General features: G+C 37.5%; 1 long non-coding RNA gene across 1 annotated transcript in view; it reads left to right on the plus strand.

Annotated features, from left to right (window-relative positions):
* LOC123586507 overlaps positions 1 to 13,406 on the plus strand; it is a 184,463-nt gene extending 171,057 nt beyond the window's left edge. Inside the window, exon 3 of the long non-coding RNA XR_006706843.1 lies at positions 11,064 to 13,406. This is a non-coding gene — a long non-coding RNA (uncharacterized LOC123586507). The remainder of the gene's footprint in view (positions 1 to 11,063) is intronic.
* The last annotated feature ends 14,150 nt before the right edge of the window (positions 13,407 to 27,556 follow it).

The raw sequence follows: 27,556 nt of genomic DNA on the forward strand, positions 1-27,556 counted from the left end.
CTGATGTGATAGAGGAAATCGAATCAGTATTTTGCAGTTGGACTTCCATTTCTGACCATGGTAGTTAAAAGAAACCCTACACACCTTCCCATCATAAACAACTATAAAATTGGGCAAAATACCTGAGGAAACTGTTTTTAGGCACTGAAACAGGCAGCCTGTGGACTGTGATCCTTGGAGAAAGTAAACACATATGGCAAACCCGACTATTACTCTTGCTAACTGCCTAAGAGCACACAGGTGAAGCCCAAAGATTTGCAGTCATGCTAAGCGGAGGAAGCAGAGATAAAAATTCCTGATGAGTTAAGGGCAGACGAACATAGAGGAGAGGTGCACAGAGGGGAGGGGAAGGTGGGGAGCAAAAAATGCCTATACAGGGATTCAACTCAGATTCTTGGCCAAGACCTACACTGCATACATCACAGCAATGTGCTGAAAACTAAAGAAAGAAACTCTTAAAAGAAGCCATAGGAAAAAGACACATTAAAGTCAGTGGGAAAACTATAGAAATAATAGGGGACCTATCATCAGAAACAATGGATTATAGACTATAATGAACAATATCTTTAAAGTGATGAAAAAAACAAGAATTCTATGGCTAGGAAGAATAATCTTAAAAAATAAGGATAAAAGTGGAGATAATTCATTGCCATGAGAACGGAACTACAAGAAATGGTCAAGGAAGTAAAGAAAAACAGAAGAGGACAGGACAGGACATGTGTTTTGTTTTGTTTTTAATTTTTACTTCTTAATTTCTTTTAAAGACAACCTACTGTTTGATGATAAAAATGATAATAATAATAACATAATTTTTCAATGTATGAGAGCTTAAACTATATAATAGGAGGTATACAGAATTTCACTATTGTAAGCTTTTTATATTTTTGTAAGTTTTAAAGTATGAAGTGTGAAATAGTGCAATATTTATTTTAAGTGGACTGTGATCATTTAAGAATACATATTTTAATCTCTAGAACAACCAGGAAAAAATTAATAAGAAGAAATAAAGCTAGAAAAGGTCAATAGAAGAAGAAGAAGTAAATATTAAAAATATTCAATTAACCTAAATTATAAGTACAGACACATGTAATTTTAAAGTAAAAGGATGGAGAAAGCATGCCAACAGTAAGATAAGAAAGCTGGAATATCGTATGTTTATGTCGGAAACAGTGGATTTCAAAACAAGAAATATAAGCGGAAATGAAGAGGAGCATTTCAGAGTGATAAAAGGGTTAGTCATTCATAATGAATACTGTAACAATCCTAAATGTGTCTGTACTTAATAACAGACATTCAAAAATACATGAAGCAAAACTGACGGAATAAAAAGGAGAAATAGATGAATTCAAAATCTCATTTGGAGCTTTTACCACCCCTTTCTTAAGCAATTGATAAAAAACAAAAACAAAAAAATTTAAATAGCCTCAGTTTTATTAAATAAATTGTCTTTGTAATAAGGAAAAAAGATTACATCAGGAAAATTCCATGTTCATGTATGTTCACCTGTGAATTATATCAAATTAAATAGGAAATAATGCCAGTTTACTTAAATACTTAAAAAAAAAAAACTGAACATTCTCAATCAACTTGACCTAATTAACATTTATAGGGTATTACACTTAACAATAACAAAATACACATTCTTTATAAGTGCACATGGTACATTCACCAAGATGTCTCATTGAAATTCCATTAAAATCTTACTGAGTATATTTTCTGACCATGATGTAATTACATTATAAATCACTACTAATGAGATATTTAGAATTCTCCCAGATAGCTGGAAGTTTAAAAACACATTTCTAAATAACAAGTTAAAGGGGAACTCAAAAGGGGTATCAGAAAAAAAAATCAAACCAAATGATAATAAAATGCAACATAGAAAATTTTGTATGTGCAATCAAGGAAGTATTTTAGAAGAAATTTATAGTAAAAATAGCTTTATTAGAAAGGAAAGAAAGACAGTCACCTAGTTGTGTAGCTTAAGAAATTATGAAAATCTAGAAAAAGTTATGATTTATGTAATTTGTATAATTATATATTTGTATAATTATAATTATATATGAATCACACCCAAACTGGCAGGATGAAAATAAATTAAAAAATTAAAATATCAATGAAATAGGAAATAAAAAGGCAATAGAGAAAATCAAGGAAACACTCTTTTGAAGACGAATTAATTTAATAAATCCTTATGCAGACTGATCAAGAAAAAAAGAAGACATAATTACCATAATCAAAAATGAAAAATCATTACAGATCCTACAGATATTAAAGATACAATAAGGGAATATTGTGAACAACTTTTTGCCAACTTTCAAACCTAGTTGAAGATGCTATAAAAAATCTGAATAGCCTCAAATCTGTGAAACACATTGTATTTGTAATCAAGGGAACTTCCCACCAAGAAAATTCCAGGCCTAAATGGTGTCACTGGTGACTTTCATGAAAAATTTGAAGAGAAAATAACAGCATATTACCTAAACTCTTTAAAAATATAGAGGATGAAGTATTGTTTAGCAACTTGTTTTTAAGACCAGCGAGAAATTAAAGAAAATAATATTATGGAATAGTGTCCCCTTATGAAGATGGATGCAAAACAGTTAGCAAAATATTAGGTCTGAGGCAATAACACATTTTAAAGATAAATATTTCATGACTAACTATGGCTTATTCCAGGAATCCAAGATTGTTCCAACATTCAAGTGTAATACATCACAAGGAATAAAGGAGAAATGTCATGTACGTTTCTCATAAATATGCAAAAGGATTTGACAAAATCCAATACCTGGTCTTGATACAACTCTAAGAAAACTAGGAATAGAAAGAAATATCTTCCTAAGTGAATTTAAGAAAGTTGCAGTAGACAAGGTCAGTTTGCAAAAATCAATTATCAGTGTTCCTTAGCATCACTATACACATGTAACAAATATTGTAAATAATATTTAAAATATTATTTATAAAGCTATCACAAAAACATAAAATACTTAGGAATATATTTAATAAAATATGGGCAAGACCTCCATCCTTTCTTTGCATAAAAATTGACAAGCTAATTGAAAAATTTATGTGGAAATGCAAAAAATCACAGAATAAGAACTTTGAAAAAAAGAAACAAGCTTGATTTCCATACTTACTATAAAACTGTAGCAATCAAAAATACTAAAACACAGACAAAAATATCAATAGAACAGAATGAATAGCCTAAAAATTGACCCAGGGTTTATAGTCAATTTATTATTGCCGTGGACCTCAATGTAGTTCAACAAATGTTACTGGACATCGAGTTGGGAAAAAATGAATATGTATTCCCACTTAACACTATTAAGAAAAAAATAATTTGAAGTAGTGTGATGATAAATTTTATGTTTCACCTTGACTGGGCCATGGAGTGCCCAGATATTTTGGTTAAACATTATTCTGGATGTGCCTGTGAGGGTGTATCTGGATGAGATTAACATGTATTCAAGTTGGAACATGGGTCCTCTGCCTTTGGGCTCAGATATAAACTGGAACTATACCTTCAGCTGTCCTGGTTCTCAGGCTTTCAGGCTTACTATGGAACTACCCTATCGGTATTTTTGGTCTCCAAAAACAGCTTGTCAGCTGCAGATCTTGGGACTTCTCAACTTCCATAATCATATGAGCTAATTCTTTATAATAAGTCTCTGCATAGAGCTGAAGATGTAGATATTATCAGAGATATTATTAGATATATATTAGAGATATATATTTATTTATGTCTGCATCTGTTTCTCTAGAGCACCTCGACTAATACAAGTGTGTCACAGACCTAAATATAAAAACTAAACCTCTAAATATTTTAGTAAAAACTATTGGATAAAATCTTCATGCCATTGGAGTACACAATGGCAGGTTTCTTAGGATAAAAAGAAAAAAGGGGGGAAGCACAAACAATATAAACAAAAATTGAAAAATTTAACTTTATCATAATTAAAACTTACTCATAAGACAGTGTTAGGAAAAGGAGAAAGCAAACCACAGACTGTGAGTATATATTTGCAATGTATCTGACAAATTTATCTGATTGGTCAATAAGTGCATGAAAAGATGTTCAACATTCAACAGTGACTTAGCATTGTTGAGTCCATAGTCATTAGGGAAACAAATTAAAACCACAATGAGATACTATTTCACATTTAGTAGAATCACTTAAAAAAAGACTGGAAGTGATGATACTATGGAGCAACTGGAACTCTTATACACTGCTGAAGGGAGTTGCAAATAGTAAAGCCTTTGGAAAACAATTTCTTACTCGTAATGTTAAACCTGTAAGTATCATATGACCAGTAATTTCATTTCCAGGAGGAAATGAATGCACATATACCCATATGACCCAGTTATTTATTCTGAGAGATGAATGCCTACATATACAAAAAGTCTTGTACATGAATGTTCATAGTGGTTTTATTCATAAAAGTTTCAAATTAAAAGTAATCCAAATGCCCATCACAGGCTACTGAATAAATAAACTGTGGTATAGTTCTGCCCAGCAATAAAAATGCATGAATTGCTGATACCTGGAACAATAAGATTAATTTCATCAATATTATGTTGAGCAAATGAAACCAAATCTAAACCAGGAAACATCAATCTATGGTGATACACATCAGATTAGCACATCCTTTTGATGTGTGGCTTAATTGCAGAGGGGCACAGGGAAGTTTATAGAATGTTGGGAGTGTTCTGTATCTTAGTTAGGCTGTTGATTATTTATATGCATTTGTCAAAATTCATGGAATTGTATACTTCATATGGTCTGTTTTATTCTAGGAAAATTATACTTCAAAAACATTGATTAAAAAAAATCGACCACTTTCTTAACAATGTAGCCTGCATTTTAGGGGTAAAATAAATACAGGTAGGAGAACTTTCTACTGTCCTTTGTCTACTTTATATTACCAAAAGAACAGAAAGGGTAGCTTCTTTGACAAATGCAGTCAACATCTGGAGGTTTTGGAGATGCAATTTATTGGCAATATCTTAAAGATCTTTCACTGTGAATATAAATGCATTGTCTTTTGATGAGATTATTGTAATCTAATTGAAATAAATGAAAAAAAAAAGATCCTTGTATATTTGGGCCAATTTATTTGTTCCACTAAATATATCAGGAGTACCTTAAGGACAGAAAATAAACTATTTAGTGCTCAGTAGAGCAACAGATCTAATAAAAAAAGGAGGAGAGTAAGAATTTACAAAGCACCAATCGTGTATCCGGAGTCCTTACATGACCTTATAACACTTCTAGAAGGTAGGAGTCGTTATGACATCCACTTCAAAGATGAGGAAACCAAGCTGTAGTCCAATATGAATGGTAAGAGGCAGACCTATATCATGACTCAGACTGTATTTTTGATCTACCCAGTGAGTCTTAGAATTTGGTAAAAAAAAAGAGTATGCATCAGAATAATCTCGAGTGTTTTAATTAATATGTAGATATATTGGCCTTAACCTCAGACCTACCAGTAAGAATTTCTAGGGATGGGTATTTCTGAACTTTTGACAAATTTTCTAGGTAATTTCTAATTAGCTCTAGAATTTAAAAATTGTAATTGCACACAATACCCAAAACATAGTTAACACTCAGCAAATACCCAGTACTTAGCAACTGAGTGCACATGTTTACATGTTTGTCATCTGAACTTTGCATGGGAATTAATTAGTCCTGTTACAATCTAACTTTATATATCTAGGATTTCTCAGTGGACTCAGAAGTTCTTTGCTTTGGTTTGTTTTCTTTACTGTTTATGTGTATGTATTATTTGCTGCAGTTCAGTAACAAAGATTTTTGGTAGTCATGAAAGGAGCTCCCACCGTGTTAAGTATAAATGACTTCTGTAATCTAACGCTTCTAAAGAGACAAATCATAAGTTCTCAGGAGTTTCTATTGTTCACTGGCTTTCATTGTTGTGAATTTTGTTTTATGTTCATAGTTTGGTTCCAGATTTTGTCCCAGTTCATAACCAGAAAGGTCATTTCTGGGTTTGTATTTTTTCATATGGGATTTCCCCAGTCTGTTTCCACATGAAAGAGAGCAAAAGAGCAAGTGAATGTTGGATTCCAAGCATTTTTGCCCAACCTTACCTAATAAAATATTTTTTATGTTTCTTAAACATAATCTGATCCTATTTTTCTTAGCCTTGCAGATAGTAAATTCACTGGCCTGCTACATTTTTGTCATGCTCATCCAACTTGAAAAGTTCTTTGGTCTGTCAATCTGTCTCCTTTGCCCCATAGCGCCATATACACCAAGAGCTACAGAGTTAAGTAGCAAACATTTGGACATGTGTACTTCTCCCAACCTTTGATCTCATTCTCACCATACATGTCCTCTCTTCTGTTGCAGAATGTTCTAAACGTATGCAGTGTAAATTGTTTGCTTTTCTATTTTGCCACTGAATCTGAAGTGAAATAAGAAGTGATTTAATATATAGGCCATACTTTTTACTTCCACAAACTAATTCCCATGTGTGTGTGTGTGTGTGTGTGTGTGTGTGTGTGTGTGTGTGTGTGTTTAAACATAAAAACAGCCATAGTGCCTTAAATAATGATATTTGTAAATGCTGTGAACCTAAATACTTACTAGGGTGGGAAGTTTACACCCAGAGAAGATAATAATCAGTCCAGCTTTAAATGTCCTTTATCTAAGAGGCCAGAGCATTGGAAGCTTCTGTTGCAGTAAGTTTTAAAGTTTTCTCTGCCAAATGAAATGGGCATTAGGTAATTCTATTGTAATTCCAAAATCTCTCCAGGTGACTTTAAATTTTTACCCAAGGCCTGTAACATTTGTTTTGGGATCATCAGTTTCTACTAAACTGTGTTCAGGAAACTGTGTGTTCATAATCTATTACATGGCTTTTGAAATGGGTCAGGAGACTCACATTTGCCTCTCTAGATTCTTACATTTATACTTTACGTATCAACTTCCAGATTTCTTCATATGTAAAGTGAAGGTAATAATAGTTTTTGCAGTCTCCCTGGGAAATTTGTAAAGATTAATTTGTTAATTAATTTGTCAATTAATGAAGTACTTCAAGATCTTAGAGGAAGGAAGTTTCATAGATAAAGTATAAAGATATCATTATAATTTGTGTGAGGTTCTGCTTTATGGGTGGGATGACCCCCCCTCTTGAAAAGGTCACAGAAATGGCCCAAAGGCATGTGGAATGACAACAATCTAATCTTCCCTATTGCAAAGCTCCCTGTCCCAATATCATTGTCCCTTGTTTCCTGGCTCTCCACTGGCAGAAGCCTTAAACATTGAGCAACCTTTTGGCTTGGAGAAAACCTAAGTGCATACTTGCCTATATTCCAAAACCAAGATGACGTATACTTCCAATTGAACAGATGTGGTCAGCCGTTGATTGGACCCAGAAGAGAAGAAATTAAATGCATCCAAAACAACAGCAAGTAGGAAATAGGGGTGAGCAAAGGTGAGAAGATGCACTATGTCTTTCCCTTTCTCTCATTGTGTTTTCTTACCTCTTAGTCCCCCTTTTCTCGGTAAGGAGATTTTCCAAGTCTTTTTCTCTCCTTGGCTTTCTTTGCTTGGTCATAAGGATGGGTGTTTTCGGAGTGGCAAATCTTTCCCATTACCTTCCAAGCACTCACAATTGAGCAGGGATATTGAATGGTGCTTAATAAATATTGCCAATATCCATAATTCAAGGACTTATATATCCATTAAGAGGCTATCCAGGCCCCATGGCATTTCTCCTTCTGCTTCCAGATGCCCTCTGTCTGTTAGCTGTTTCACTGAAAATCACCAACTGAGTTCACAGAATCATAGAATAATTGAGTTGGAAGGTGCTGTGAAATTCTCAGTCCAAACTTCCTCCTTGTTTCACCCCTTATAAAAATCCCCTTCCTGATCTCTGCAGAATTTTGTTCAGCCTCAGCTCAGAGAACTCCGGGCACTGGGAGCTCACACCCTTGGAAGACATGTTTGTCCAGCTCTGGCTATCCAAAAGTTCTTATTCACCCTGAATCAGAATCTGCCTTCCTAAGGCTTCTACTTTTCATTCTTAGTTTTTCCTTTAGAGCAACATGGAATAAATTTATCCCTCCTTTTAACAATTTCTCCTAATTCATCCCTCATCTGGTTAAGCAGCCTCAGTTCTTCCATTGTCCTGCGTGTGAATGTGCTGTCCACATGACTATATATTGAACTTGTGGTCAACCATAAGACCTTCATCTTTTGCGTATACATTGCTGTAATCCACCTCTCCCTCATAGTACACTTTATCTGGTTGATTTTCTTTTGAGGATAAGTGGGAGGGCTTTATATTTATCTCCTTCAAATTTCATTCTGTTACTTTGAGCCTATCATTCAAGTTTTTCTCCAGTCTCAATTCACCTCATTTGCTTTCCTACTACCTTTTTTGAGTCATCTACAGATTCTATGTCTGCTTTCTATGTAGTCTTCATATGGCTGGTGAGGATGCGGAAACAAAAAGGTCCCAGGCATTATGAGGGAAGATCTCCTTTGAGTGGGTGGGGCAGCTTCTGTCAGGACTCAGCCCACATCCCCTAAAACCCCCGCACACTGTCCAGGCACACTTTTGGCTATTAGGCTGCCTCAGGCTTCCAGAGCCCATGTTGCCTATGCTTATGGAGAGAGAGCCTTTCTGGGAAGCAAGTTTTCCTAGAGGTAACCCTCGACCAACAACCATTGGATACCCTGGAGTATAAATACCCCAGCTGTCTTGTACCTAATGCAACCACCTCTGAGGTGTGATTTCTGTTATCAGAGCCTCTCTTAGGATTAAGTTAAAGCAGCCTCCATGGTTCTTTATCAGATAACATGCCCTTATTGGCTTACAGTGTGTGTGCATGTCCCTGCATGTGTGTGTTTGTGTGTGTGTGTGTGTGTGTGCATAAATTATATTTAACATCAATGTCTCTAATTTAATGACCTATTTTTTCACCATTTGTGTGCAGTGGTTCTTCTATCACATGTGTTTTTTTTTTTTTGTCTTTTAGAATAATCTACTAATTCTGTTGATTGATCTGTTTATTATGTCTGTTAATACTGACAGAAGAATATGTGCAAGAGAAAGTTTTCTCATGTAATTCTTTTAAACACAGTGACATGGATAGCGTTTTAATTTGAAGACAATTTTCCTGAACAGAGAATATAGAACAAAGTGAAAAATAAGAAATGCTGCCTTGATACTGTTTATCTCTTAAGGTTGTATGTGCATGCCTCTAGTATTAAGACTCCTTAATTTTTTCTTTTGTTCTGAATGTAATTTTAAAAGGCATTTTCACTATTGGTATCTTATATTTGTTACAAACTGAAGTCATTCTGGAATATATCAGTCCTGGTTTGGTGGCAGTGTTGTTTTGAATGTGTGATAGGCAAAAAGTCCATCGAGGGAAAAATCAAAGAGGTTTCAGGTATTTATTAAGGTGAGATGGCAGGAATATACATAGCTAGTTGAAATTCTCCATTTTTACTTTGCATGTGCTCTGTATTAAGGAAGGATGTCCTGTATCTCTTTGCTGGCTGAGCAGCTTAGAGACTATTTTGATTAAAATAACTTCTATGTTACAATAGCAACTGCTTTTTACCATCATATCAAATGTGTTTTATTTTTTCAGTGTTTTTATCCTTGCTCTTAAGGATTTCCAAGCAGTAAGAGACAGTGATAGTTCTTCATCCTTCCAGTAGATACTTCTGGATTGTCCTAGGTAGACTGTTCCATTGTCATATGCCAGCTCTGGGCCAATTACTTGTGTTAGTATTCTTGCCATTAATTGATGAAATCTGAAGGCTTGTATTTGGTCTCAAGTTGTTGTTTTCTGTTACTTTATTCAGTGAAACTGAGTATGTCCTCCCTTGCAATTCTTACTTCTAATCACATCATTTCAATTTTTTTAAATTTTATTTAATCCTAATGGCTCAAAGTAAGCTACCTCAATTTTTTTACAATGTGAAGGTATAAATATTCATATAAATAAATATACACATACATGGATAAATAGCTAAGTCATATCCTGTGATCCCTACTGTGTCCAGATTCATTATTTTCATCTTTTTAATCAAATTTTAATTTTATAGGGTAATAGAATTTTATTTATTTATTTTATTAAAACATTTTTGGGGGGGCGGCTGGGTGGCTCAGTCAGTTAAGCATCCGGCTTCGGCTCAGGTCATGATCTCACAGTTTACAAGTTCAAGCCCTCTGTCAGGCCCTGTGCTGACAGTTCAGAGCCTGGAGCCTGCTTGGGATTCTGTGTCTCCCTCTCTCTCTGTCCCTCCCCCTGCTCATGCTCTGTCTCTCTCTCTCTCTCTCTCAAAAATAAGTAAAAATTAAAAAAAAATTTTTCAGAGCACAAGTAGGAGAGGGGCAGAGAGAGAGGGAGACACAAAATCTGAAGCAGGCTCCAGGCTCTGAGCTCTCAGCACAGAGCCCAACACAGGGCTCTAGCTCACAGACCATGAGATGGTGACCTGAGCCGAAGCCGGATGCTTAACTGACTGAGCCACCCAGGTGCCCCTATGAGGTAATAGAATCTTAAGCATCAAAAATCCTTCAGATAAAATCTAACCTGGTCCTGTAATACTTTTATTGATGGAGAAATTGAGAATACGAATTTATGTAGTTTATTTGCATTAACAGTTATACTGAGTGTTCTAAACTTAGAATTCTAGTTTTCTGTTAAAAAGATATTTTTAATTTACCATATCGCTCATCCCACCTATCACCACAGGAAGTAGGTGGACATGAGAAGGGAAAATAAAGGAAAATAAAATTGGTTATTTTATCTTTCTGGTAAAGTAAAATAAAAGTACTGAGAAACTGAATTTGGGAATTGCCTTTTGGGGATTTTCAGTATTAATGCAAACTTTGTCCTTCATTAGGGAAAACTATAAATTGCAAAAGGGCCATATATCTTAGAAAAGAAAACACTTGCATCTCACAGATGCGAGCAGTGCCATAAGGAAAGCAGTATTGTGGTTGCCGAAGCACTAGGTGAGAGCAGGCATGTGTTTGTTGTGTCCCATGTTTCTCTTTGTTTCTTTTCTTGCCTAGGGAAATTAACCAACTGGCGGAGAAGCAACTGATCTGAATGCATGGGGGAAAAAACCCAGTTGCTCAAGCCTGTCAAAATGTATATTGAAAAATTTTCATCAACTCGCTTTGAAACATACTCTCTAACCTAAACCCAGTGTCAGTGGACTGTGGCAGGTGTTCCACATGGTAGTTTAAGAATGTCTGTGGGAGACATGGAAGTAATTCAAACAAAAGAGGGCCTTTTTTTTTTTTTTTTTTTTTTGGTCAATAGAGGGGATGGTGGATACATTTCGCGCAGAGTCAACATTTGTGTTGAGTTTGAACTGTGGATGGGAATGGGATAGACGATTAGTGTTCGTGTCCAGGTTTGGATTGGGCCCCAGGGACCTGACTGAACCAGAGGCAATTGACTGAATTCAGATGCCACAATTAGGCTGGGAAAAATCCAAGAGGAATACATTTTTTTTCCCCAGATGACCTGAGACACTTGTCTATGCTTGAATTTCCCTGTTGATCTCAGTATGTGTGTCTTTTTCTTTAAAGCTGATGAGTGGAATAACCAGACAACACTAAAGTTAAGAAGTTTCTCACATATCCACTGTATATTTTTCTAAAAACTCTGCCCATATTTCTTTTCATCACATATATTTATCACACATAATGGAGGGTTTTTCCATCTAAAAAACATAGTGACTCATTTTGCTAATCAATATTAATTCATACATGTATGGTTTAGATAGATATGAATTTTTCAATGTACATTTGGTTTTAAGTAGAATAAGGATTTTTTTTTACCCATTCAGATATTTCTAGGAGAGCAAGTAAAAACAGGAACATAGATAGATGTAAGTAAATGGTAGAGAACAAGTATGAGACCTGCCCTTAGAGAGATAAACATCTAATAATGTGTGAACAGATTTCAACTGATATCAGAAAGGCTGTGAACAACATTGGTTTTGTTTCATCATTTGAGGGAAAGAATAAGAGAAGAGAGAACAGTGTCTTCTTTTTCTCCCGCTTGGTTGGGAGACTGTCATCAACATTGGCTTTAATCCTGGATAATCAACTTTTCTAGCAATTGAATGCAAGGAAGTTGGGTTTGTTAGCGATTTGAACAATTTCCAAATGAAAATCAACTTAGTTTTTTCTATTTCCTGACATATTGGCAAATCATTTTTATGAGCCCTTATGTGATTCATTGAGCCATTTGGGGAGGGTCAGAGGGCAAGAGTGCCATTTACCAGAGCAGGTTTAAGCTGGGGAAGGCGAGGTCAGAGGGGAAGAGAGACCCTCATTACTCTGGGAGGTTCTGGGGGCCAGCTCTGAGCCTGCCCAACTGTGTTAGGCTCACACTGGGTGTTTGTTAGCACAAAGCACCGAACTGCAGGTGTTCTGTGCTCTAACAGAGTCCTCAAAGATCAGCCTCAAATGTTTCTGTTACTATGAAGAGGATTAAAAGGATTTAAAAACCTAGCAGGCCTGTCCAAATGCTAGCATATTTGCCAACATTTGCCAAGAGGGAGGAAAACAGGATAGGCCGTATCAGCTACGAGGCTTGGTAGTTGGGGGAAACATACTTTTCAGGTTTCTTTTTCCCCCCTTTCTCTCCTTTTTTTAATAGCCTGAATGTGGAACTGTAGCACTTTCAACTGGAACTCGTTAAGAATTCATGGAGCAGAAAATGTAAAGGGTTCTGGAAACAGGGACTTTGAAAGGCCAGAAGTGAGCTATAAATAAACTGCTGTTGATACTCATTTTTTTTTTCTGGTGGTTAAATACACTTATTACACCAGAATGCCCACGTGGAATAAACCAGGTGATTTTGACCTGAAAACCCAATTTACATGGAGGGGCACGTTGACATTTATGGACTTACTTACCACGTAGAGGTATCATAACAGCCATTACACATTCTTGAAAAGCACTTTGGCTATCCTGTATGGCTTGTCCATATTGACAGCCATCACCTGCAAGTGAAAGTATGAGGGTCAGGCATCTGGAATCCTTGTTAAAGCACCAATGTTACTGCTTATCGTTAATGGATTTTACCATCAAATTCCAATTTCTTTGCTTTCAGCTTTGCCCTACCTTTAGTGGTTCTGGTTCCTCTATACAACACACTGATTTTTCAGTGAGGTCCAGTGAAGAGGCTGAGAACTGAGTTAGCTGTGTGACCTTGGGTAAGTCAGATAGCTTCTCTGAGCTTAGCTTCCTCACTGATCAAGTTGGAGTAATAATAAATTGCTCTATCCTCCTCATAAGATGTGGCATTTTTAAATAGGGGTGAGGCTGACACCAAAGACTTCCTTGCATGTGTTTATAGATAATATGTGAAGGTACGTGCATACACACACCCACATACACACACACACACACACAGCCATGTCTCCCATACACATTATATAAGTCTCCAATTTCTAGGGTGATATTGTAAGAGTTTGCTTGTGTAATGGGTGTTGATTTTGGAGCTCACTGCCGAAACCTATTATTTGAGTATGTCCTATCATGTGATGTTTGGTACAGGAATTCCTAACCTGGATCCATGGCTACTGCAGACTCAAAGATAGGCCTTAGAGGTCTGTACCCCAGAGAGTGGATGCAAACATTTAGTCTGCAATACATGCATTTTCTGGAAAGAAGTTTCATTATTTCTATCTGGTTCTCAAGGGAGTCTACAAATCTTGAAAATATTTAAGAACCACTACTCTGCAAGCTCTGGACTGTAAGGCAATGGGGGGAAGGATACGGGCTGTCTCTCCAAAGACAAGATAGTTCTTGCTTTTTTCTCATGGCTCTTCCGTTTTTCTTTTCTCCATTTCATCATCAGTTAAGAAGGTATACAATGCATATTTGAAATTTAAATCAGGTAATTCACTTTTAACACAGTGTTTGATAATGCTCAATAAGTGTTAGCTCTTGTTTTAGCATTTTAATATCATGTAGTATCTTGATAAGCAAGAGAGGCATGCAGGAGATATTGCCCTTGATTAACTTGCCTTTGAAGAGCTTGAAGGGATCAGACACGTTAATATGTATCAAATAACAATGAGATTATGTGGGAAAGATTTCAAGGAAATGATGGAGGGAATTTTGCATGTGTTCAGATTGAAGAGCAGCCTGAGATAGGAAGACTGGATGAAGAGAAGTTGGATACTGTAGCGAGAGTTCAAAGGGGGAATGAGTCAGGCTTCCAAGTGAGATGCATCCAGAGGTAACTTTAGCCAGACAGGTTGAAGCAAGATTGCGGAGGGTCCAGAATGACATGCTGTGGAGTTCGGATTTGACCTGGAGGTAATGGGAGCTTCAGATGATTTTGAGCAGGAAAATTGCATGATGAAAACAATATATTCAAAGCATTAATTTGGCATATATGGGCAGGATGGAGCCATGTGAGAAGGTACTGGAGTCAGGAAGGGAACCGGGAGCTATGGCAATAATCAAGGTGTGAGGTGATGGGGGCCTGCTCCAGGATGGGAATGTTTGTGGAAGGTGCTGGGTATGGGGGCGGTGGGGCGTGTATCCACCTTAATTGCTTATTTGCTATGATTTCTGTTTCCAACGGCAGTTTGCCTTGGCTACTAAACCTTCCTGACCCTGAAATGTTCACTCCAGTCTTCCAACAGGGGAAGGAAAGAGGAAAGGAAGGGAAGAAAGGAGAGACGGAGGATGGGGATTGTTAGAGCAGGCAGTCAGGGACCTCTAGCGTGGAGACTGGATTCTAATCAACCGAAGTAGTCTCAGGGAGAGAAGGAGGAAGAGAGTAAGGATGGTCATTTGGACTTACTCAATTTAGGAATAACTTCCTCAAAAAGAGTCAATATGATTGAAAAATGAGTGACTTTAGTCTCCTATTTACATCAGAAGGAGCCATAAGATGCAGAGAAAGAGAGGCATTTGCTCTCCTGATTGAGCTTCAGGTTCACCTAAAGTGATGGCTTTCAAACTTTTTTGACCAATGCTCCATAATAAAAAATAAATTTAGATGGTAGTCAAACACACACACACACACACACACACACACACACACACAAACCACACACACACACACAAATATAAACATAAACTTTATTGAAGTAAAAGTTTTAAATTTTTTTTTCAACGTTTTTATTTTTATTTTTGGGACAGAGAGAGACAGAGCATGAACGGGGGAGGGGCAGAGAGAGAGGGAGACACAGAATCGGAAACAGGCGCCAGGCTCTGAGCCATCAGCCCAGAGCCTGACGCGGGGCTCGAACTCCTGGACCGCGAGATCGTGACCTGGCTGAAGTCGGACGCTTAACCGACTGCGCCACCCAGGCGCCCCAGAAGTAAAAGTTTTATAGAACATTCCTTCTCTTACCACCTGTGATTCATTCTGATATATTTTTTTCTGATCTATGTGTGTATTTATATATGTATATTTTTACAAAGGATGGTTGTGAGTCACTAAACTGATTTTTTGATCCACTAATGGGTTACAACCTGCTCCTTATAAACCATAGACTTCTAAGGAGCTGGGATTCAGCACCAGGATCAGGAGATTCACATACTCACAGGCACAACTGGAATGTTTTGGTCGGCTTCTGTTTCCTACCCACTGGCCTCACCCAAGCCTTTATTCTCTGTGGAGTTTCAAACCCTGAGAAGAGATCGCGGCCCTGCTGCATTTATTTTAGAACTCCATTTCAGAACCTGATCTCAGATGCAGTGCCTACACCCAAGCCCCCTGGCAGGGCCGTCCAGTTCACTAGCATGGCAGTCCTCACTTGGGACACGAAGCCCACACACGAAGATCCATCAACAAGTCTTGTTCCCTAATGAGACCTGAACCCAGACACAATGGCCACAATTGGTACAGACATTTTAATGTCTTGGGCTGGTTCCTTATATTATCCTTGGCTCTAGTGGACCAATGCACACACAGTAACATTCTTTACCTGAAGTTAGCTGTAATTTCAAACTAGGTAGAATTCTTTCCTACCTTTGAAACCACAAAATAAAATCAAAGAAATAGGATCTTTTGCAGACTGTGGCTTTGCATTGACGAGAAGGGGTGAAAGGCAAGCACATGGCCTCAGGTTGGAAATAAATTTTAAAATGTCTGATTTTGATCATAAGGCCAAATTATCTGGGCACGCAGTGGTCATTAAAGCCTTCTGTCTGTAAGCCTCTCGTGTATGTATATGCGTACCTGTAGTTCAGCATTCTGGCTCAATAATAAGTAGAACATCAAAGCAGAGAAGGAAAAGTGAACTCAGGCAATGAAAATCAATCTGATTTAAGGGAATTGAGTCTGGCTATGAACTCAGCTAGTTATCAATATCCTGGAAAGAAAAATGTAGAATATCAATTCTAGGAGCCATAAATCAAAATGGGGGTGCAATTATTTCCACTTACATGTTCCTGCTTTTAAGAAGACTAAAGTTGTGAGGAATAACTCAGGTGGGAATGAACTCCAGTATTTTGCAGTGGTCATTCTTCTTTTGGGAACAGTGGCCTACTTATTACCTGACTTTGACCATTTCCCTGGAAATTTGAGTGTATATTGGCAACACTGTTGAGTGTTTTGGTGGGCCCCTGGTTTCCTTTATAGTCTAAGGATTGGGTGGATATGTCGTCTGCTCAATTTCCAAGTAAAGCCCCAAGTTAAATGGTTCTAGAACTATGGTACATTAATCCCCAGAAGGAAGTCAGTAGATGACTTTTGAAATTATATGGAAAATTTTGTGTATAAGTATGAGAATGAATTTTTCTAGGAAGAAGGCCATAGCTTTCATCAGTCTGCCAAAAAGATCTGCAAAAAGCTTAAGAATCACTGCCCCAGAATATCACCAGCATCTAGATGTGTCAAAGTAATATAATCATCAGGCTCTATCTTCGGGGACCACTCAAATCATGGATTGGAAAGTGAAAACACCACACGGCAAATGGCTTCATTTAGAGTCGAAGGCTGGGGTATGGGACGTGGTTTGGATTCCTGTGTAAGCCAGCTTCCTTCTGCCTCATGACTATACACTGTATGACAACCAACTCAATTGGTCAAGGACCAATTGTAAAAAGGGAGCTATAATGAGAAAGGCAGTATAAACAACAGATAAATGGAAAATCCAGGACCAGACCTTGTATCTTTAAATCCAGGTTAAATGCTCCTTCCATTTCCTTACACTGCCATGATAATTCTTTCAGTCATTCAAACATTTAGTATGTGAGTACTGGTCTCTCACTGAGCTGTTTTCTCCAGGCCCAACGTCCCAGCTTCTTTGATTCAGCTCTTAAAATTGACATGTGCAGTCCCTCTAATATTGTGGTTCCTACTCTTAGAAACACTCTCCTCTTTGTCAATGTCCCATTAAATTGCTGGATTCCTAGGGGCGCCAGGGTGGCTCAGTCAGTTAAATGTCTGACTCTTGATTTCTGCTCAAGTCACGATCTCACTATCATGGGATTCGGGCTCCGGGCTGGCAGCACAGAGCCTGCTTGGGATTCTGTCTCTCCCTCTCTCTCCGCCCCTCCCCCACCCAAGTGCTTGCTCTCTCTCTCTTTCTCTCTCTCTCAAAAAATGAAAAATACAACAAAAAATAATAAAATCAAATAAAGTAAAATAAGTGCTGGGCTCCTAGAAAATATTTCAGATATGAAGCACAACAAGGGCTAGCGATTTACCACTGTCTTTTTCCTTCCAAGGAATATGGGACTAAGAAAGCTCTGTTGCTTACAGTACCAAATAGCACATGTTGTTCTTCTGATACCGAGCCATTTACCTCTGAACCCCTGAAGTCTACAGTGATAGATATCCTCCAAGATGGCCCCTGAAGATTCTTGCTCCTCCTATTTATCCCCTTGTGTAGTCCCCTGCTACACTAAAAAGTACTGATCTGTAGGGCACCTGGGTGGCTCAGTCTGTTGGGCGTCCGACTTCGGCTCAGGTCATGATCTCGCCATTTGTGGGTTCGAGCCCCGCGACGGGCTCTGTGCTAACAGCTCAGACCCTGGAGCCTGCTTTGGATTCTGTGTCTCCTCCTCTCTCTGCCCCTCCCGTGCTCATGCTCTGTCTCTCTCTGTCTCTCAATAATAAATAAACGGTAAAAAAACTAAAAAGAAAACTACTGATCTGTGTAACTAATAGAATATTGTGGAAATGATGGGAGTGTGATTCCAGGGCAAAGTTGTAAAAGTCATTCCATTATTTTTTTTTGTCCTTCCTATCTTTTAGATAACCTATTCTGGAGGGAGAAAGTGCCCATGTTGTAAGGGAACACAAACAGCCCTATATGGAGGTCCATGTAACAAGGAACTGAGGCTTCCTGCCAATAGCTAGTGTTGTATTGCCAGTCATGTGAGTGAGCCATCATGGAAGTGAATTCTTCAGCCCTTGTTGAGCCTTTAGATGCCTTGACCCTAGCCAACTTCTTGACTGAATTCTTTTGAGAGACGCTGAGCCACATCCATCCAGCTAAGTCACTCTCAAATTCCTCAATTTTAAAGATATTTGTTACACAACAAAAGATAACTAACACATCTATTCAGTAGATAAGTGAAGCCTAACTCTATCATGTGCTTTAGATTCACATTCAAACAAAGATACTGATCATCTAATATGGTGCCGTATATTTTGTGACATGTTTCAAAATAAATTATTTTGTTCACTTTTTATGATAACTCTGTTATGGATGCATAATAAGCCCTTTTTTACGTAGTAGAAAACTAAGACTCAGAGAGGCAAAGCAACTTCACTATGGTCTCATATCTAGAAAATGAAGTGAGAACTTGTATTACTGACCAGATTCCCATGTTCCACCTGCTAGGGTACAGTTTCAAAGGACATATGAAGCCACAAGAACCATAGTGGAGGGCTGTGGTGCTCAGGGAAGATAACACTATATCTTTACATTCCTGTACTGGTACAACTAACTATTTTACACCTTCATTGAAAACATGACTTTACTGCAGAATCTGTTGTATTTCATGCTTCCTTTTCTTTTTCTAGAATTCTTTTCAAGGCAAAATATCAATGAAAAAGTATTGATTATGGCTATAGAGAGGGAGTAGATTTGCGGAACCAGTATGAAAGCTATTATGTGTTTTTTTCTGGATGTTTAGATGGAGATATATTCTTCATCTCTTCACATGATCATAAAGTCACATTTAACAGATCTTGCCAACATCTATATACTTGACTATAGTATTGCATAAAAAGAAAACCCACATTAGAGCATAAGCTATGTTTTATGTTCACCACTGTACCCCAATGTGTAACTGCATGGATGTGGCAGATACTTAACAAGTAATGTTGACTATTACAACATATGATGGACAGGCCGCTTTATAAAATGGACGTTTACCTTCAAATTAAGATAAAGACTGTCACTTTAATTTTTACATATAAATTTTCTACTTATCACTAAAATCTATATTTTCTATATTTCTTTCTGCATAGAAAGAAATGCAAGAACCTGAAACAAATAATTCAGACACTAACACATTTCTTCATGGGGATTATTCACATTTTATATAGTGGTACTAGTGAATGGTGTCCAAAGTCTGAACCCTATTATTTTTCATCACATTAAAGAAAAAGCTTTGAAAGGTAGAATGGTGAGACATCACTCTTTCTTTTTATCCCATGGCTGCATGTCATTTTTATTTTCATACCTCATCTTGGATGAACTTGCTTTTCTCATTTATTCTCTGTTAATATCTAGCTGTCCTGGGTAACATTATCATCTTGATTAAGATCAATGTTTCATGTCGAAGTTTGTACCGGCAGCATTTAAACATGTTCGGGTCCACAAGAAAGTTATAGTTGTTTGCTGTGTGAACACTTGATAATTTCGTAGTTATAAATATGAGCTTTAATGTTTTCTATCAGGTTAAGGTAGAGAAATGAGAAGATTTTAGATTGCGTGTGTAAGTGTTGTAATTATTCTCATTGCTCTTCTACTCTTTTCCACTATAATCTGTCATGTCAAATTCTGTTTGGAATACAGAGATTTTTCTGTTGAGAAGAAAGGAAAACAGATTTGTTTAGCTTAATGTTTTATTTCAAATGACTAATAATGGTAACGATGATATGATTCTGCTCTCTTTTGAGAAATTTCAGCTCACACGATTTCCTGCAGAACTGGGATCGACAAGGAGGATATGTTTCACTGAGAAATAAGTAAACAGGGATCTTTAACAAGACAACCAGTGTTTTATGCTTAAATAAATCAATGGGAAGATAATAAACCACTTCTGTGCTGATGATTCCTTGATTTCTGGTCTTTCAGGAAAAAACAAAAAAACAAAAACAAAAACAAAAACAAAAAAAAACAATACCCACCAGATAGTTTTTCTACATAGGTTAGACAGAAGGTATGAAGAGATCATGTTGCCCAGTTGGGTCACTTAGTTTTCTTTGATTTTGAGGAGGAAAACTTGAAGTCAAACTGCCTGAGTTAAGATCTCAGCCCTTCCACTTGCTGCCTGCGTGATTTTTGAGCAAGTTGCCTAGCTTCTCTGTGCCTATGTTCTTATCACTAAAATGAGGTTAACAAGCTGGGGTACCCAGCTGGCTCAGTCTGTAGAGCACGTGACCCTTGACCTTAGGGTTGTAAGTTTGAGTCCCACATTGGCTGTAGAGATTAGTTAAAAATAAAATATTTAGGGGTGTCTGGGTGGCTCAGTTGGTTAAGTATCCAACTCTTGATTTTGGCCCAGGTCATGATGTCATGGTTTGTGGGATGGAGCCCTGCATCAGGCTCTGCGCTGACAGCATGGAGCCTGTTTGGGATTCTCTCCCTCTCTGCCCCCTCCCCCCGCTGCTTTCTCTCTCAAAATAAGTAAATAAACATTTAAGAATAAATAAATAAAATTTTTAAAATGAGGTTAATTATAGTATTTACTCCCTAGGACCATGGTGAGGATTCAATAAGTGAACACTTGCAAAATGTGTAGACTAGAAACTCACAAAGTAAGCACTCTGTAAAATTTAGCTGCCATTCATTTATTTGACCATAATGTTATTGTCACTGTTTAATAATTCTGCAACCCAGGGAATTAAGAGCAGGATCTCTTTCACAGAAGGCATCCTCTTGCACTGAATATGGTCACATGAGGACTTCAGATTGCCATAAAAGTTACCATAGCAAAAGAAAATTCTAATGAATTTCTCAAGAGGTAATGGAAAAATTCTTGAAAAAAAGTTCGTATGTTCTCCTATGATGGAGAGAGCTGAGAAGCACATGGACTGACAGAGGTCTGGAGTTGGAAAAAAGTGCCTGCCACGTGTTGGGGACTCAAAGGCCAGGCAAATGGCTTGGATCACTGACTGCTGAGGTGGATGTCAATATGTCAGGCAAGATCAGTTTAGGTTTAGACATTACTAGTTCAGGGAACCGACCAGAATAGCCACTTCACTTAGAAAGTACAGGGATCCAAAATTTCATCTTTCCACAACTAGGGAACAAGGTACCATGAAACCTCCTCACTTATGTACCAAACATCTTCTTGGAGGAGCTGTGTGAGGGAGAGGACATTGGAAATACTGAAATCAAATTGTTGCATAGAGCACGTTTATGTGAATGGGGACCGTTTCTTCTTCCCTATTGACAATGGGAGCTCCCAAGGAAGATTAGAATTAGAGAAAACTACAGAAATTAATTTTCTTTGCACATCTAAAAGTAACGTGAGTGATTTTTTTTTACCTCACTACAATTGTATGCAAATTTGCCCCATAGAATACATATGTTCCTCATTGTCATTAACTGATTTATAGCATTTATAAAACCTCAGAATACTATCTCAAATACTCAAATCTCAAATACTATCAATCAGATAGTATTTTATCTTTCAGTTGGGTTTTCCTTAAATATTTTTATCAAGATTCTGACATCTAGAAGGAGAAAAATCAGATGAGTGGTACGTATTAGTAGAATGCTGTCTTATTTAGGTTTGCTTTGAATTGCTAAAATCATAAAAGTTTTAGTGGCCCCTTCTGTATCCTACCCATTAGATATTTCTTAGTCCAGCTATGTCTTTCTTTCATAAATTCCCAAGTCCCAAAGGAGCTGTTTAGCGGTGGCCATGATTGTGGCTATCAGGATTAAATTATTAATACAGCTTAATATTTTCATTTTTTAAAAAGCATTTAAACTACCACAACTCTTTATACAGTTAATATAGTGCACATTGATGTTTACAACATGTCATAAGTCAAACCACAACTAAAAGTTCACTGTATCCCTACCAAAAATCAATCAAAGGAAAGGTAATTGAGTTAGCCTCCTCGTGACTTAACACGGCATGCCCATATTAACAAATTTGCCTTAATAGTGTAGTCATGCATTATCCCCAGGACATGGGGTAATGATTTAATAAAACGAAGCAGACAGAATAAGATCAATGACTAACATATGAATAGTTGTTTATGCCAATTGTTTGGGGTCGAGAAAAGGAGCCTGGAACTTAGAGTTAGATAATCTGGATCTGAGTCCTTGCATTTCTAGTTTTTTATTCATGTGACTTGGTAAGTCACTCGTTCTCTCTGAACCTCGGTTTGTTCATTTGGACAAGGGAAATCATACCTTACAAGACAGATGAAGTCATGTGAACCAAGATTGGAGAGCAGAGGCTCTGCTGCGCTCAACACACTTCGTGAAATATCCACATGAGCATAGTCATCACACACTTGTATGTGTGATGAGGAAGCGGCCGTATCATCCAATGTGAGGAGAAAAACTCTCTTCATTTCTAGAGAACATCAGTGAACACTTCTTAATCAGGCTGTAAAAATTACAGTGTTCAATGCCGCTTTCTGCTGTAAAGCCACATTGTGTGAGTATGACTCACATGCGCTCTTTGAAAACTGGCATGACCGTAGAGTGACATTGTCAAATATCCGATCCTTTTCTTCATCAATCATTGCAAAAGTGTCTGTTTATCAGAATATAGGAGAATGAGAAGAAATTTTAAAATGATGAAAAAGTCAGAGGAAGCTGTTGTTTATCTCTTTGGGTTGGAAAATATGAGGCCATCTGGATTTCACAAGACTTATTTTATTTTTACCAGACCTGGTTCCTCAGACATCTTACAGGCAATACCCTCTTCTCTGCTGCGTGATACACATTCTCAAGCCCATCTTCCACAATATTTTAATCACCTCATTTTCTTTCTTAAATTCCCAAAAGGGTTTCCAGTTTCCTCTCGAGTTAAAATCTTCTGGTTATTCATAATGAATATTGCCCTCTTATCTCACAAGTTATTCTGATTTCCTTTTAAAGATTGTTTTGTCTCACAAGTTATTCTGTTTCCTTTTAAAGATTGTTTATCTCACAAGTTATTCTGATTTCCTTTTAAAGATTGACTCTCCATTAGGAGAGTCACTCACTCAAACATTCTCTGGTACCTATCATACCTCCTTCCACCTCTCAGACAATCTCAATGCTGTTTTCACTGCCTGGAATGACTGTTCTCTTCTTCTATCAACTCAATTCTGCCCAAGGCTTATTCTCTCTAAAACCGTTGTCAGGTTATCCTCTTAATTCACTCGGTCTCTTCACCCCTGTATACATGGATGCATCTGATTTATATATGTTTATTCCTGTATTACTTGTAGTATTCTGTGGATTTTCCCATTTACATTACATACGAGACACTGGGAGACATGGGACAAAGTAGAAGAGGCTCCTGCTTTCTGAAGTTCACAAAAGTTTCCATGAGAGAAAAAGTCCTGCCCAGTCCACCCACATCCTCCACTCTTTTGCTGGAGGGGCCAAACACGGATGAAGGGGAGCAAGGGGAGAGGGGAAGGGGCGTCCTTGGGCACAGGGAGCTCATCCACAGAAGTCTGTTTGAACGAGGGGAAAACGTTTAGATTTAAGTCAAATTCGAAGTTTTGATTATCACAAGGAGCCGTCACCGGATACCTAATAACTGAATTGAACAATAAAGCAGTAACTAATTACTAATTACTGAATTGAGTTGTGTTTTTACCTTTTCTATATTTCCTAAGGGTGACCAGGAAATCATAACGCTGCTCGAGTTTGAATACCGAGTCTGGAGAAGGAATATCCCCCCCCTGGGCCAGTTTAAAGATACTGTGAGAGAAAGAAAGAAAGTGTCTTTTATGGCCAAGTCCTCTTAAGTCCTGCTTGTATAACATGACATGATTTTTCCACTTTTGGTAGGGTTTACCTTTATAGTGTAGGATAAAAAAATGCACTACAACTTTCCATTCTCTCCTAACTTCTTCTTCTTTTGTCTGGAAGTGTCCATTTATGAGATATCTGACTTAAGGTTAGAAGCTGCAAATTGAACGATTTTCGGACATAAACTCAATTCATACTCAAAGTTGGAATAAACTTCTGACTAAATGAGCCCTGAGCTGATCTGAGCATCATTTACAAAGAAGTAATGCCAACGTTTTTGCTTGTTTGTTTTAAAACACAGTGACAACCTCTGAACAGAAACCAACCCTATATTTTGAAAACCACTGAACCAGAGTAAAACTAGAGTATCGGAATAGTTTCTGAAATAAACTTGAACCAAACTGATATTTTATTAGATCCAAGTCCCTAGTTAAGATAAAGTGTGTGGTCATGTAACAGAACAAAGTTAAGGAGCCCACCCAGAGATTAACAATGTGGACTTTCACTCATTAGTACCATATTTGAAAACTAAAACAACTGAGATGATTTTCTGCAAACCACAACAATATACACGAACAGAGAGTTGAGGATCATTTCTCTAGGAAGGAAGATTAGAATCTAAAAAGGCTCAGTGATTTACCCAGCACCATTTAGAATGTCAAAGAGGTGGGATGTTTCAAACACTGTTTTCCTTTGGGTTTTGCCTAAGAAGGAACAGGCAGGCTCAAAGCTATAATCTAATTCAATAAAACTCATTAACTTTGAGAATACTTCAAGTTATTGACATTGATGGTTGCCAGTGGTAGAGGCTGTCAAAAAGGGAATTTTCATTCTCTTTACCAAATGAGCAAAACTGTTAAGAAAAGCTTCAGTGATCTTACTTAAACTTCGTTAAATCAATGATGATTCTTTTCCCCCCTTAGAAAACGCAAAAGACGAGTAGAAATTTTTCTCCTAGATTAGTTGATTGCTATTATCTCCACTGGAAATTTAAATGTTTCCACAAAGGACTGACCTGCACATGTCAGAATGTGTAACTTTATTCTTGCTCCCTGTGACTCAGTGAACTAGAACCATGACCAAGTTTAACTAGAGGGAGGTCTAGGTGTGCCATTGGCTTAGTCACATGATCCCAACCCTGAAACATCTCTGGAAGGCCTCTGTGTGACTGTGTATTATATTTGCCACTGTTTCTTTTATTTATAAAAGGTACTAAAGACTCACCTACATGTCCAAGGCAAGTGACTATTTTTTTAAGTTTTATTTATTTATTTATTTATGTATTTATTTATTTAGAGAACACATGCACTAGCGGTTGAGGGGTAGTGAGAGAGGGAGAGAGAGAATCCCACGCAGTCTCCAAGCTGTCAGCACAGAACTGGACGCAGGGCTCAATCTCATGAACTGTGAGATCATGACCTGAACTGAAATCAAGAGTCAGATGCTTAATTAACTGAGCCACCTAGGTGACCTGCAAGTGACTATATTTATTGTACGTCTTAGAAGTTGTCATTTTGGGTCCTTTACATACTAGAGATTTATTTAGTTCTTTTCTTCTCATATTATATAAAAGGGAAGATTGTCTTAAAAAGTCACCTATTCATGAAAAACAGTGGCCTAGGTTGCTCTAATTAACAAAGTGTGTGTGTTTTTACCTCCCAAAATATTCAGTGTGTAATATCAAAAGAATGACTGCATTTCACGTAATAAAACCCTTGGAATTGTAACTGTTTAAATGTAGTGGTTAATTATTTTAAGTGGACAAGAAGTAAGCATCTATGTGTCATGTTATCTTGAAAAACTGGTAATTGTTGAACTATTGTGCAGAAGTTAACTCAACAGGCTTTATAGTGTGTCTATGAAGACCTGTAGAAAATCTGTTACCCTTTGATAATAGAAAATGAACATTATCTAATCCTGAATGTTTGTATTAATGTGATTATTAACAAATTTACTGAACATTTTTATTATTTTATTGTCCCGATGGATCACAAGGCTAGGTAATAGTACTCCAGAATTTATTATTTTTTTCTTCCAGTCCTCAAGTGGGATACATTCCTAATCCTATACTATGTTTCAGTAGTGATGCTTTTCCACATTAATCTCCTGGGCCATCATCTTGGTACCTGTAATCAACTCACATGCAGGGGAACTTTACATGTGGCTTAAGTATGCACCTACCTGAGTGCTCTGACTTCAGAGGTTCCCAAATAGAGTCAACAGCACAGGAATGCCTCTCCTCCCTTCCCATTTCCCACACTATCTGTCTACGACTGACAATTATCCTCCCAATGGGTAGTGAGTGGATTTTCTGTTGCTTGTGAAGGGAGGTCCACCTTCCATTAATTTGGGATGTTAAGCGCATTGTGTGCTCGTCTGGTCCTCTTCTACCTGCCTCTGCAGCTCCACCATGGACTCAGGGATCAATTTGTCACTAAGTACAAAGAAGATAAAAGAGGCCTGGATCAAGAAAATGCAACATCCACTCTTTCTGCCTTAAAGCCCCTTATTTTGCCTGTGGAATTGAAGCCAGTCATTCCTGGGACATAGTTCCTATCCTAACTAGAAGCATACAAAAGCTAAAGCAAATTACAGCCTATGGAGAACATTGGCTCAAAGAAAGGGATTTCTTGGAACTGTGTTTTACTCATATGGCATAGACTCTCTGCCTGCATTCCAATTCTCTGTTGCCTAATTTCTAATATCCTAATGCCCAAACTTACAGGATGGCATAGTACTGCTTACTCTTAATCTTTAAAGTTGACCTTGTCCTTCACAATGTGCGAACATACATAAAGTTTCAATCTAGTGTCTACCACCCCTTGTAATCCCTGTGATTATTACCTACACCAGTTTCACCTATTTCTGACACCTAACAACTGCTCCCATGTTATTTATGGATATACATTCACACTGGAGGGTTTACATAGGTCCAGACATCTATAGCCATCTTGCCTATTAGTTTCTGACAGCTGTTATTGATTCTGTACCCCCTTACATCCAGCCCTTTTAGCCTTATCTTTTATCTGTAGACTCCAAGCTCCTTATCTAAGTTAATTACAAGTTTTTGGAGTAGACAGTCCAAGGAAGAAAACACTGAGTTATAAAAACATATGCTTATTATAATATCTTTTAGAAGAGTACACTTGTTAACATAAGTATATCTGTACATGATAGAATTTCAGTTACTGTGACCCAAAGAAGTGTGAAAATTTTGGATCTCCATAGAGAATGAACTTGGAGGCAGAGGACTGAGTCTTCCCTAAACCTCTGTGCCTTATCCCTGCTTTCAGATCAGGCTCTGGCCATCAGTGCTATTCACACCCTGCCCTGTGCCAGAAAAGCAAACATGGGATCCTGTGTCAGCTGTGTGTGCAGGGTATTCAGGCCTTAATTCTTACTAAA

The sequence above is a fragment of the Leopardus geoffroyi genome, chromosome C3 (assembly GCF_018350155.1).
Source record: "Leopardus geoffroyi isolate Oge1 chromosome C3, O.geoffroyi_Oge1_pat1.0, whole genome shotgun sequence".
NCBI classification, from domain to species: Eukaryota; Metazoa; Chordata; class Mammalia; order Carnivora; family Felidae; genus Leopardus; species Leopardus geoffroyi.